Raw genomic sequence first — 12,042 nt, 5'->3', positions numbered from 1 at the left:
GGCGGTCATCATTCGGATACCGAGCTAACCAACACTTTACCTGTCTTTTATGACAAAGAGGTGGTTGTGGAGCAGATCACCTAGCCCCAAGCTGGACATGCCTCCTCCTCAGCAACCCCTGGTCACGTGCCTCCTCATAAGGCAATTCCTTCAACGGGGTTACTGCCTTCATCAGCACCTAGCGAAGTCCCATTGGACATCCTAGCCACCCTGAAAGCTCTAGTAACATAGCTTCACCACATGTTGCCAAACCCTAGAGTGCTACAGACACTTCATCCAAGCAGAAGTGGGACTGCAATGCCGCAGTCTCCACACCCAGAATAAGTGGGACAGTTGCTCGCCCTACGAGGGAACATCATCATTGGATGCCAGTTCAGCTGAGTGATAGTCGGAGGATGCATTCGACGACCAGGCCTCCATCTACACCTGACACATAAACAGATGAATTTGTTGACATCATCCCGGCAGACGGAGAACCAGACGCAATCCCTAAAAGGAATTCTCCACCAGGCGAAATGGGCTCTTTCTACGCCTTGATGTCTAGGGCAACCAATGTTCGGGTTGACCCCTGAGGAACAGAAGGATAGTTTGGTCTATCAATGGCATGAACCACATAGGAAATCTGTCCTGGCCATACCCCATGTCTAGGAAGAGGGTTTGTTAACAATGCCCAACCCTTCCTCTGTGCCTCCCAGGAAGGAGAGGTTTGACGGGAAGTAGAGCCCCAGACACAGCACCCACATGCTTCTTCAGACTGTGTCGGCAGCGGACTGGATGCGCTCTGCCAACCCTTCAGCTTCCTGATCAGTCCCCCCCCCCCCCAATCCCCTCCCCAGACAATGGTAAGCGCCTTGATGCCTTTGGGAAAAGGATCATCACGACAGCTGGCACTACCATTAAGGAAGCAAATGCCATGGCGATCCTCTCCAGATATGACTGGGTGCTGTGGTTCAAGATGACTCCCATCCTAGAATTCCTCTCGGACAATAAGAAATGGGAGGCTTTCGCCCTCCTTACTTGAAGTAGAAGCACATTCAGACTGCGCACTATCAATCTCTGTGGACATAGCACCGTGTTGGCAGGTGGGAAATGGCACTGTGCTTTGCAGACAAGGCTACCAATTTCTGCTCAGAGGTACAGGCAAATATGGTTGACATGTTCAGTAAGAAGGTTGACCAAACCGTACAGACCATCACATCCGATACCCACATTACAGCAGAGGCACCAGTCCTTCCGCTGAGGAAAGTCTGCTTTTCAGAACTACACAAGACTGCTGGCCCTCCTATCAGTCTCCTTCGTACAAGGTCCCATCTAACTTGACATCAGACGCTACAGGAGTAAGGCCCCATCGTACAGGGGCAGCCAGCGCCAACGCAGCTCCTCGCAAGCCAGGGACAAACTGGCTAAACAAACCCTGACCCTCCCACTTCCGCACCCTGGTGGGAGGAAGAGTTTCATGTCATCCAGGAGTTGGAGTTCACCACTGACAAATGGGTGCTATCCCTCATCCAGCATGGCCATACACTGGAGTTCACCAAGCAACCCCCAACCAATCCTCTGGCGCAGAAGGGAGAGATAAACTACCGTCTGTGTCGACAGGAGGTTCTGCCTCTCATGTCAAAAGGACCCACTGAAAGTAACAGAAGTACAGTGAGGAGACTGCCTCTAATCCTGGCAATTCCTGGTAAGAAACAAATCTGAGTTGGAGGTCCATACTGGACCTCAGAGTACTAAAACGTTTTTGAATGCCCAGGCCTTCAGGATGGTGACGCTTTAGCAGGTCCTATCCCAACTACAACCAGGGACGCTAGGAAATCTCCTAGATTTAGAGGACGCCTAGTTTCACATCCCCATTCACCGGAAGCACTGCCGTTAGCTTCGCTTTGTCGAGGCAGGCTGCCACTACCAGTTCAAAGCTTTACCTTTCTGGCTGCGGTCAGCTCCTAAAGTTTTTACCAAGTGCCTAGCCCCAGTGGTTGCACATCTGTGCCGGGCATGTCTGCCCATACCTAGATGACTGGCTGGTGCGGGCAACATAGTACACCAGGGCATCGCAACACACCGCACAGACCATTCAGTGTTTGCAATCGCTAGGGTTTTCAATAAACTATCCAAAATCCTGCCTAATCCCATCTCAGTGAGCACTTTACTTGGGAGCCCGCCTCAATGCACGCTTTTACAAAGCGACCCCTTCGGACTAGTGTTAAAGCCCTCCCCACCAAGGTGTAGCGGTTCTCCCCACTGCCGACCGTCTGTCCGCAAATACAAGTCCTTGCTTGGCATGATGTCCTCTTACACCCCACTGCTACAACACTGCAAGCTTCACATGCAACCCCTGCAATATTTCCTAGATGCACGTAAAAAGCATGTCTTAGATCACATTGATGCAACAATTCAGAAAAGCACTATACTGTGGTTGGTGGCTGCCCTTCACCAAGACACTCATGATGGATGCTTCCCTGGATGGATGGAGTGCTCACTCTGGCGACATATACACCAGGGGTCTTTGGACTGTTGAATAGGAAGCTCTACATATCGATCTGCTGGAACTACGCACTGTGTTTTGGGCACTCTGGTCGTTCGTCCCGCGGATGAGTGGTGTGAATCTTTACAGACAATACCACCACAATGTTCTATGTGCACTAGCAGGGAGGCCCCAGGTCACTCTAGCTGTCGATGGAAATTGACACTGGGGGCTGAGACACCATGTTCCTCATTCATTTTCACCTTCCATGTGTTCGGAACATCGTGCCCGATGTGAGTCCTAAATTCCTTCAGACCATAACGGTGCACACTGATTTTCGTGGCCTAAGGGATGTGTACAAGCAGTTCTTCCTGGACCACCCCTTTTGCGGTGGGACCTGGCCTGATTTGAATGTGGTCTTCCCCTTTTCTAATGTCTTGGCAGGCGAAGAACGATAGTCTGGTGGGTTTCCCAGAGCAATGCCAGAGGTTAAGCTTATTTCACCAGCATGGGGTCTGGCATGGATTCACACGCTCATGAATATTCCCCGTTGTCAGGCTGGGAATCCTTGGTAAAGAAAAAATCAGTTTCGTTTCTGAACTGTCTTTCTCCTAATAACCAATCACTGGTCTCTGGGTCATACTGCCCCCAGCCAATGACTGCCCTCTACCAAAGCCCATCCTCTGGCAGCCATCTTCATATTTTTACCGCACGTTTCAAGTGTTGGGAGTCCTCGTGCTATAGCTCTCGAGCTTTTACTGCGTTTTGCGATTTTTCAGAGTTTAATTTTTTCGGTCAATCGAGCCTCCAGCTCCACCGTTTCTACTTCCTATCAACTGGGACCCGTTTCAGAATTTTCTACGCCCCTCAAGGGCAAAGTTTTCATTGAGCTCTGCTTCTTGGAGGATTCCAGAAGATCTTTGAGGCCTACCCCGCATGAACATGGCCCAGGACAAAGGGACCACGACGCCCGGTTCCAAGCTGTTCAGGAGCTGCCGTGGATGCGGATTGCACAATGTCTTCGAGGACGAGCATTCTAGATGCCTTCTAAGACCTTTGAGGGCGCTCTGGCGATGGTGGCCCAACAAAAGGCAAAGCACTGCAAGTCCGCGGGGACCGGGAGCGCCGAATGGTCAGGCTCCTCGCCTGCCAGGCAGGGCGCACTTTCACCAACACCATGAACCACGAGCCAACGCTCTAGCTCGCGGAAGAGGAAGTCGGAGAACCCGGGTAAGCTTCGGGAGAAGTCCTGGTTGATCCCGACAGAGACAGCCGAGGGAGAGCGAGGCAGCGACCCTCCCCCCAAAGTGAAGGCCTCAAGCCCGTCCAAAGTCGTGAAGGCCTTGATTAACCCGGCTAAGGCCCTTGCGAAGCCTGTGGAGGCGACCTCAGGGGCCCAGAGTTTCCCTGCCACCGCGGAGGGAATCCTCTTTTCAACCCATCGATAACACCGCCGTGAGAACCCCGGTGGGAAAAGAAGAGGGGGGCGGTGGCCATCACAGATACAGCCTCTGAAGAGGAGCTGGCTGGAGTCGTGAAAATCCTGGACAAGAGCTTTGAGGAGGTCCGGTCCCACGGGAGGGATCCCGACAAGGCGGACGAAGAAAGCGACGGTGGTGCCGACGAGGTTCCTATGGAGGCAGAGGATTCCACTCCCCCACCGTCGTGCCCGTCGCAGCCGGTACCTGGGCCACAGGACAACTCGGGAGCAATCTTTATGGCGATCCAGGCCTTGTGTACAGGGATAAGGACAAGGTTACCCTTACCCCCAGCGGACGACCCAGCAGAGCCTGGACTGTCAGGAAGCCCTCCAAGCAAGCAGAAAGAATTCATCCCCCACCGCCCTTCAGCCTGTGCGGCCCTCACAGCCTTCATCTCCTTCCCTGGATCCGAGGGATGACGCAGGAACAGAGACGGCCACGACGGGGACGGATGACGATGGTGGCGACGACTGGATGGGCCTTCCATCACCACCTCCTCAGGCCTGCCTGCCTGACGAAATTGGCTCCTTCCACGCCATGATCGCCAGGGCATCCGAGCTCTTCCAGCTCTGCCCCGAAGAACAGAAGGAAGGTTTCCTCTACGGCGTGAGGCCAAGAGGAAGATGGTCCTCTCGGTCCCGTTACTTGACATCTGGGACGAGGGGCTGGTGTTCCTGAAGAACCAGTCCACGACCCCTGCCAAGAGACTGGTACGAGAAGTAGTACCGGGTCCCGGATTCCGCCCCCATGTGCCTTAGGGCCCAGCCGACCCCGGATTCGGTCGTCTCAACGGCGGCCAAGAAGAAAGCGGCGGGGGCGACTGCTTCAACTTACACTTCCCTGCCGGACGGCGAAGAGAAGAAATTGGACGCCATGGAACGACAGTTCATCTCGCCGACGACGATTAAAGCGGCCAACACCCTTGTGATTGTGGCCCGCTACGACGGAGAGCTGTGGTTTAAGATCGCTCCTCTGCTGGACTTCCTCCCGGACGACAAGAGAGCTGGAGATCCTGCCGGAAGGCGAGGTGGTGTCGGACCACGCCATAATGGTGGCCATGAACATTGTTGACACCGGCTTCCGCCAGATGGGCAACAGTGTTTGCTTTCGCCGGCGTGGTTGGCTCAAGGCAACCGATTTCCACCAGGACGTGCAAACCAGAGTTTTGGACATGCCTTTCGACAGGAACAACCTATTTGGCAAGACGGTGGACGAGTCACTGCAGGCCATCAAGGCCGACACAGACAGCGCGGGCCTTGGGAGTTTTGCAGCAACGACAGCCACCCTTTCGGAACTCCGGAGACAAGCAAGGTGCCTCCAAAGGATTCGGCGCCGACTCCTCGACGTACCATCAGGCAGCCCGCTCCTCGTCGCAGGAGGCCTACAGAGGACGTGGCAAGTCAGGAGGATCTCGTCATCAAGGAGGCCAAGGCGGCAAGGCCGCTACCAAGCAAGACTGAACCGGCCGTAGCATCGGGCCCCCACCTGAGCCACCCCGGTGGGAGGCCGGCTGGCAAAGTTCATCAGCGTGTGGGAGTCCATCTCCACCGACCGATGGGTGCTGGATGCCCTGGCCCGCGGGCACACTCTAAAGTTTCTAAAGAAGTGCCCCTGCATTCCACCCGTGGCCAGGAAGGAAAACCACGTCACTCAACTGCTGCTGGAAGTAAGGGCGATTCTGAAGGAGCCATCGAGCTAGTCCCAAGCAGGCTCCAGGGTTCGTGAGTGTACTCGCGATACTTCCTCGCAAGAAAGAAGACCGGCGGCTGGTGACCCATCCTGGACCTTAGTCGTTTAAACAAGTACATCAAGACCCAGAAGTTTTGGATGGTCACTCTCCAGCAAGTGCTGGGACAGCTGGAGGAGGGCGACTTCCTATCGTCGTAGTCAAAGGAAGACACTACCAATTCAAGGCCCTCCCCTTCAGATTGAAGTCTGCTACCTGGATGATTGGCTCATCCGAGCAAATACAAGAGAACTCTGTCAAGCACACATTGAAGACCGTCGAGCTGCTCACAGATCTGGGATTTTCCATCAACTTCGCAAAATCCCACTTGGTTCCGTCGCACTGTTCCTGGGAGCCAGGCTCGACACAGTGGCACGATTGGCCTCTCCCTCCGAGGAAAGGACGAAGACCATCCTGGGCAAGGTGCAACGGCTGTCGACCATGGACGTGGCCAGGGTGAGGTCCAAGTCCCTTCTCGGCATGATGTCCTCGTGCATCTACCTCGTGCACCTGTGCAGGCTGCGGATGCGTCCACTGCAAGAGTTCCTCGACGCCCGTTGGATGCAAGCGGCGGGCAGCTTCGAAGACAGGATCTCGCTCAACGAGACCTTCTATCAAGCGATCCAGTGGTGGGGCACCCGCGCGCCTCTCACGGCGGGTATGGGCTTCCAGACCCCGGCACATCGGGAGGCGGTGACGACGGATGCTTCCCTGGAGGGATGTGGAGCGCACACCAGAGATCTCCACGCAAGAGGCCTTTGGCTTCCAGGGAAGGTCACTACACATCAACGTCCTAGAGCTCCGAGCCGTGTTCTGGGCCCTCAAGTCGTTCCTTCCGTCCCTCAAGGGCAAGGTGGTGAGGATCTTCACCGACCACACCACCATGATGTTCTACATCCGGAAGCAGGGAGGCACCAGATCCCCAGCCCTATCCAAGGAGGCCCAGGATCTGTGGCACTGGGCCGTCACCCAAGGGATGTTTCTGGTACCCTTCCACCTGGCAGGAATAAAGAGCACCATCGCCAACTCACTCAGCAGGGAGCTATGCTCATGCCACGATTGGGAACTGCGACAGGATCAAGTGGATCTGCTATTCCAACGATGGGGCAATCCCTAGCGACTTATTCACGACGGCGATGAACACCAAGTGCCGGAGGTTCGCCAGCAGGTTTCCCCAGCCGGGGAGCATGGGTGATGCCTTCTCATTCCCCTGGGATGGCCTGTTCCTCTATGCACTCCAGCCGTTGCTGCTGCGACTCATCAACCAACTCAGATGGTCCCGGTGTAGGATGATTCTCGTTGCACCGGCATGGCCGAGATGGATCTGGTTCCCGGACCTTCTGGACATGTCAGCGTCCTCCCTCATTCCGCCCCCCACACCCCCCAATCAAATTGCAGACCGACGCAGGTCTCCTGTCCAGAGAAGGAGGCGCTATCCTCCACCACGACCCGGGGTCGCTGAACTTGCAGGCCTGGCTCCTGCAGCCCTAGAGTTTGGAGGGTACGATATCCCGGCGGACTGCAAGGAGGTGCTTGCAAAGGCCAGGGTGTCCTCAACTCTCAAGTGCTATGGACACAAATGGAAGAGGTTTTCTGTCTGGTGCCGGGCACAGAAGATTAACCCTCTGCGGATTACGGCCCCTCAAGTGCTGCCGTACTTGCTATTGCTGGCCAAGGCGGGGCTGGCCCATGCCTCCAAGATCCATCTGGCGGCTATATCCCGCTACACCAGAACTCCGGGGTGCTCATCCCTGTGGTCCCATCGCCTGGTGAAGGAGTTCATGAAGGGACTATCGTTCCTGCCGGTGAAGGCTCCGGCCCCGGCGTGGGAGCTCAACGTGGTGCTGACCAGGCTCATGGGGCCACCATTCGTTCCTCTGCATTCGGCACCGTTGAAGTTCCTGTCGTGGAAAATGGTTTCTTGTGGCCATCACCTCCACACGGTGAGTGGGAGAGATCCAGGCCCTCTCCTGCAAGCCCCCACACCTGACTTTCCATGAGATGAGGGTGGACGCAGCCCTCCTTCATGGCCAAGGTGCCGTCGGACTTCCATCTCAACGAGCCCTTGGTGTTATCTGTTTTCTTCCCGTCGCCGGCCGAGAGGACTTTAAACTCGCTGGATGTAGCTAGAGCGCTGAAGTTGTACGTGGACCGCACAAAGAGTTTTCGGAAGACCTCACAGCTGTTTGTGAACTTTAGACCTGTGAACAAAGGGAAGGCCCTCTCGAAGGCTTCCATTTCCAGATGCCTCTCTGGCTGCATCATGCCCCGTCACCGGTTGGCAAACCGCTTCTGAGAGCCCATTCGACCAGAGCGATCGCTGTTACCACGGTGTTCCTATCTGGTGTGCCCCTGCTGGACATCTGCAGGGCTGCTACGTGGAGGTCGACGCACACCTTCACGAGATTCTACTGCGTCGACCCGGATACCAGGGAGGAGTCCAGAGTCGGCCAGGCAGTGCTGCGCAACCTGTTCGCCTGAAGGTGGGCCTGGTGAGGAGGTAAGAGATGCTTAATGTTGAACCTTGCCCCCTCCTGTGGCTGTGCATGTGTGTACTGCTATGTATTCTTATATCCGTCAGCATGTGAATCCATGCCAGACCCCATGCTGGAGAAGGAACAAGTTACTTACCTGTAACCGTTGTTCTCCAGCATTGGTCTGGCATGGATTCACATGCGAACCCTCCCTCCTACCCCTCTGCGGCTCTTCACTTGGTCCTACTGCCAATTTACGTGCTACCAAATCCCAAGATGGCTGCCTGAGGAGGGGCTTAGGTAGAGGGCAGTCATTAGCTCGGGGGGCAGTATGACCCAGAGACCAGAGATTGGTTATTAGGAGAAAGACAGTTCAGAAACAAAACTGAAACTGATTTTTTTTCTTTACTGAGGATTCTCAGCCTGACGACAGGGAATATTCATGAGCATGTGAATCCATACCAGACCCATGCTGTAGAACAGCAGTTACAGGTAAGTAACTTGTTCGTTCTAAACCTTCCAGCCATCTCCTCCTTTTTGTTATGGCCTGCCTGGCTGAGGCAGTTTTTGAACTCCGGCATACTTGCCCTCTCCTCCTCTGTCCCGCTGAGACTTCCCCCCTCGGCACGATCTGCTTTCCAGGAGCAGGGGTTCAGATATCCATCACGACCCAGCCCCTCTCAACCTGACTTCCTGGCACCTGTGCTCCTTTAGACTTCGGCTCCATCGCACTGTATCGGGACTGCAGGGGCATACTGGTGTGGGCCCACACCAAATCTATGCTTGCTTGCTACAAGAGCAAATTGAAGCGTTTTACAACTTGGGATGCTGTGCAGATCCTTGACCTTTTGCCATCTATCTTACCTATTGGCCGTGGTGCATTCCTCCATCGCGCACCTGGCAGCGATATCCAGTTACAACCACTCTACGTCTGTGACCTCTCTTTGGTCTAAAATGTGTGCCCAAGGTGCCTTCAAAATTCCACCCCAATGAACCGATGGTTATCTGGTTTCTTAGGAGCACCAGTTTCTAAGGCGAAACTATCTTTACATTCCTGGGATGTCGTGCATGCTTTAAAGTAACAGATCGCTTGCACAGACAGTACGAAAGACCCCTCAACTCTTTGAAGTTTGTCCCTCTGGTCCTGTCAAGGCGCTCGCCGAGTCTAACTGCAAGGTGGATGTCTACTGCATTTCTTTCCGTTATCAGTAGGCAGACCTAGAGCTCATTCGACCAGAGCAATGGCTGCCACTACGGCAGTTTTCTCTGGATTTCCCCTGCTAGACCTCTGCAGGGCGGCAACCTGGAGGTCTGTGAACACATTTATTCGCTTTATTTCTGCGCCGACCAGGATTCTGCGACAGTCTTGGTCAGGTGGTTCTATGCAACCTGTTTGCGGAAGGTCCGTGCCTCCTGGGGTACGTTTTCTACTAGCTTGCCTCTGCCATTTTTATTTTGGTTATGTGGTACTGATTCGTTGATTCACATGCTGTGAATAGATTACTAAAGATCCAATGCTGGATAAGGAATAAGTTACTCTTAATTCCTTATTATTCCTGTTCTCCAGCATTGGTATCTTGCGTAGATTCCCATGTGACCCTCCCGGCTACCCCTCTGGGTCTTCGTGGCTTATACTGCCACTTTACGTGTGCTTTGCCAAAATCTGAAGATGGCCTCTCGGGGTGGAGCTGAGCGAGCCCTTGCTATTGACTTTATGCAGCTTGGCCCAAAATGACTATTCTAGAACACTAAATTTAAACTGAAAACTGCAGTCACTTTAATCTGCTCTGTTACTTGAGGATTCCCAGCCTGACGATGGTGAATATTCACAGCATGTGACTCAACAAAATATACCAATGCTGGAGAACAAGAGTTACAAGTAAGCAACTTATTTCTTTTATACAGTCCCACTCACAGGAGTATTAAAGGCGACTGTATTGATCAGCCTCTTCTCTTGCAGGCTGCTTAGAAAACAGTAACTGGAGCAATGGCTGTCACTTGGTCCCAGCGCTGTGAATTGTGACTGCTGCGATACTTGGACACGATTTACCGGTAGGTCTACGGCTGCCGCTTATTTCTTTTTAATTCTGCCTTTGGTAACTTTCAGATATTTTTAAATGGAGAATGGAACATGTGCATGTAGTACTAGGCATTGAAAAGGGCGTGTTGTGTGTGTGTGTGTGTGTGGCGCTGGAAGGGCGTGGTGGCTTCTTAGCAGTGATCGTATCTATTAGACCGGTTACCTCCATCCATTCCGGTTTGTGTTCAGTTGCTTGAGCTTGTCTCATACCATTGCGAGTGGAATCAGAAAGAAGCCAACCCTAATTCTAACCCCACTAAAACCAGCTTCACTTGGCTGTGGTTTTGTAGCAACCTCTTGCCGCTGGAAACGGCTCCCCCTCCTCGGGTTTCTCCTATCCACCTACATTTTGGTGCCAGCTTCTGCCATCCGAGGTCGATTGTGTTGTCTCAAACATTGAAAGCTCTTGCACCCGCTAGGTTGTTCACCCCCTTGCATCATTGGAAGGCCGTCTTGTTTAAGGATCCAAATCTGGTTCTCCAGCATGGTGTCTGACATGGATTCACATGCTCATGAATAGTCCCTGTCGGGTTGGGAATCCCCACTTTCACTTAGTCTTTTCTCCTTTAAACCAATCGCTGTCCTCTGTGTCATACTGCCCCCATCCAATGACGGTCCGCTCCCTAAGCCCCTCCTCTGGCAGCCATCTTCAGAGTTATATCACACGCTTCAGTGTTGGGAGTCTTCGAGTTTGCTCTGCGAGCTACTTCTGTGTTTTCATGTTTTTCGATGGAAAAAGGTTCTATTTTTGTTACGAAAGAGCCTGTGTGCCCTCCTCTCCATCTGCTGGCAGCAGGAATCCATTGTCACTGAATTTCAGCACCCTTCAAGGGCGAAGATCGTCAAAAATTCCAGAAGGCCATTGCGCCTACTTCGTGCCCTCCGACTATGACGGAGGAGGAGGGAAGATCCATCTTCAAGTCCTGCACCAAGTTCAGGCTGTGGAATGTGTTTATTGAAGACCGGCACATGCAATGCCTCTGACTGCAACCAGACCACAAAGAAGGGGACTCCGAGATATGCCTTGATTTCTCCAAGAAGACTGTGAAAGATAGGCACAGTAGACTGCTGGTGTGGTTGAACGCCATGGCCTCTACCCGTGCTCCGAGCAAGGTCATGCGTCGCCCAAGACCGGCCGGTCCGAGGCGCCGTCTTCTAAGTCCTTTCAGGGTGCCTCAGCTGTGGGGGGCCCAAGACAAAGCAAACAACTGCAAGTTCAAGTCCACTGGATTTGCTGCGGCGTGATCAAAGTCACCCTCCACCTCCATCTCCAGCCGGCCATCGCAGGAGAAGGCGCAAATGGAGAAGGTTGAACTGCCCAAGAAGTCCCAATCGGCACAGGATAAGACTTTGACAATAGAGTTGGTGGCAGCTGCTCTCACGAAGGCTGGGGGGGGGGGCACACCCTGTGATGGTATCCCCCACAGCACATAAGGTATCCTTGCCCAGAGGCGCGAAACAACTGCAGTGACTTTGGCAAAGTCTGCTGGCACGCCAGAAAAGGGTACACAGTCTCAGAACCCGGTTCCAGCTCCTTAAGATGGAAAAGGGGGATGGGGGGGGGGGCGGGCAAGGAGTTCCCGCATCAGGCCGTGGCCCAAGCTATGGAAGAGACCCCTTCAGTCCGTCCGGACAGCGAGGGGAAGAAGATGGACGCCATCGAAAGGAAAGGGATTTACACCGCAGCGTCCACCATCAAGGTGTTAACTAACTAGCGATCCTAGCCATGTTTGACGGCGAGCTGTGGTACAAGCTGGATCAGATTTTGGGTTCCTCCCTAATGAGAAGATCGCAATCGCTCCCTTCCAGGAAGGGGA

General features: G+C 53.8%; 1 protein-coding gene across 12 annotated transcripts in view; it reads left to right on the top strand.

Moving 5' to 3' along the window:
- The window catches only part of KDM6B (lysine demethylase 6B), a 2,050,345-nt gene that overhangs the window by 1,619,133 nt on the left and 419,170 nt on the right, over nt 1-12,042 (top strand). Inside the window, exon 9 of one of the 12 annotated variants that reach the window (XM_069646245.1) lies at nt 10,106-10,197. The exons of the other annotated variants lie outside the window; for them this stretch is intronic. The gene's annotated coding sequence lies outside the window, so the exon portion shown is untranslated. The remainder of the gene's footprint in view (nt 1-10,105; nt 10,198-12,042) is intronic. 12 annotated transcript variants of the gene reach the window in all.

The sequence above is a fragment of the Ambystoma mexicanum genome, chromosome 1p, assembly GCF_040938575.1.
Source record: "Ambystoma mexicanum isolate Mex_15411 chromosome 1p, UKY_AmexF1_1, whole genome shotgun sequence".
Taxonomy (NCBI): Eukaryota; Metazoa; Chordata; class Amphibia; order Caudata; family Ambystomatidae; genus Ambystoma; species Ambystoma mexicanum.
This window is presented reverse-complemented; position numbering and strand designations above follow the sequence as displayed.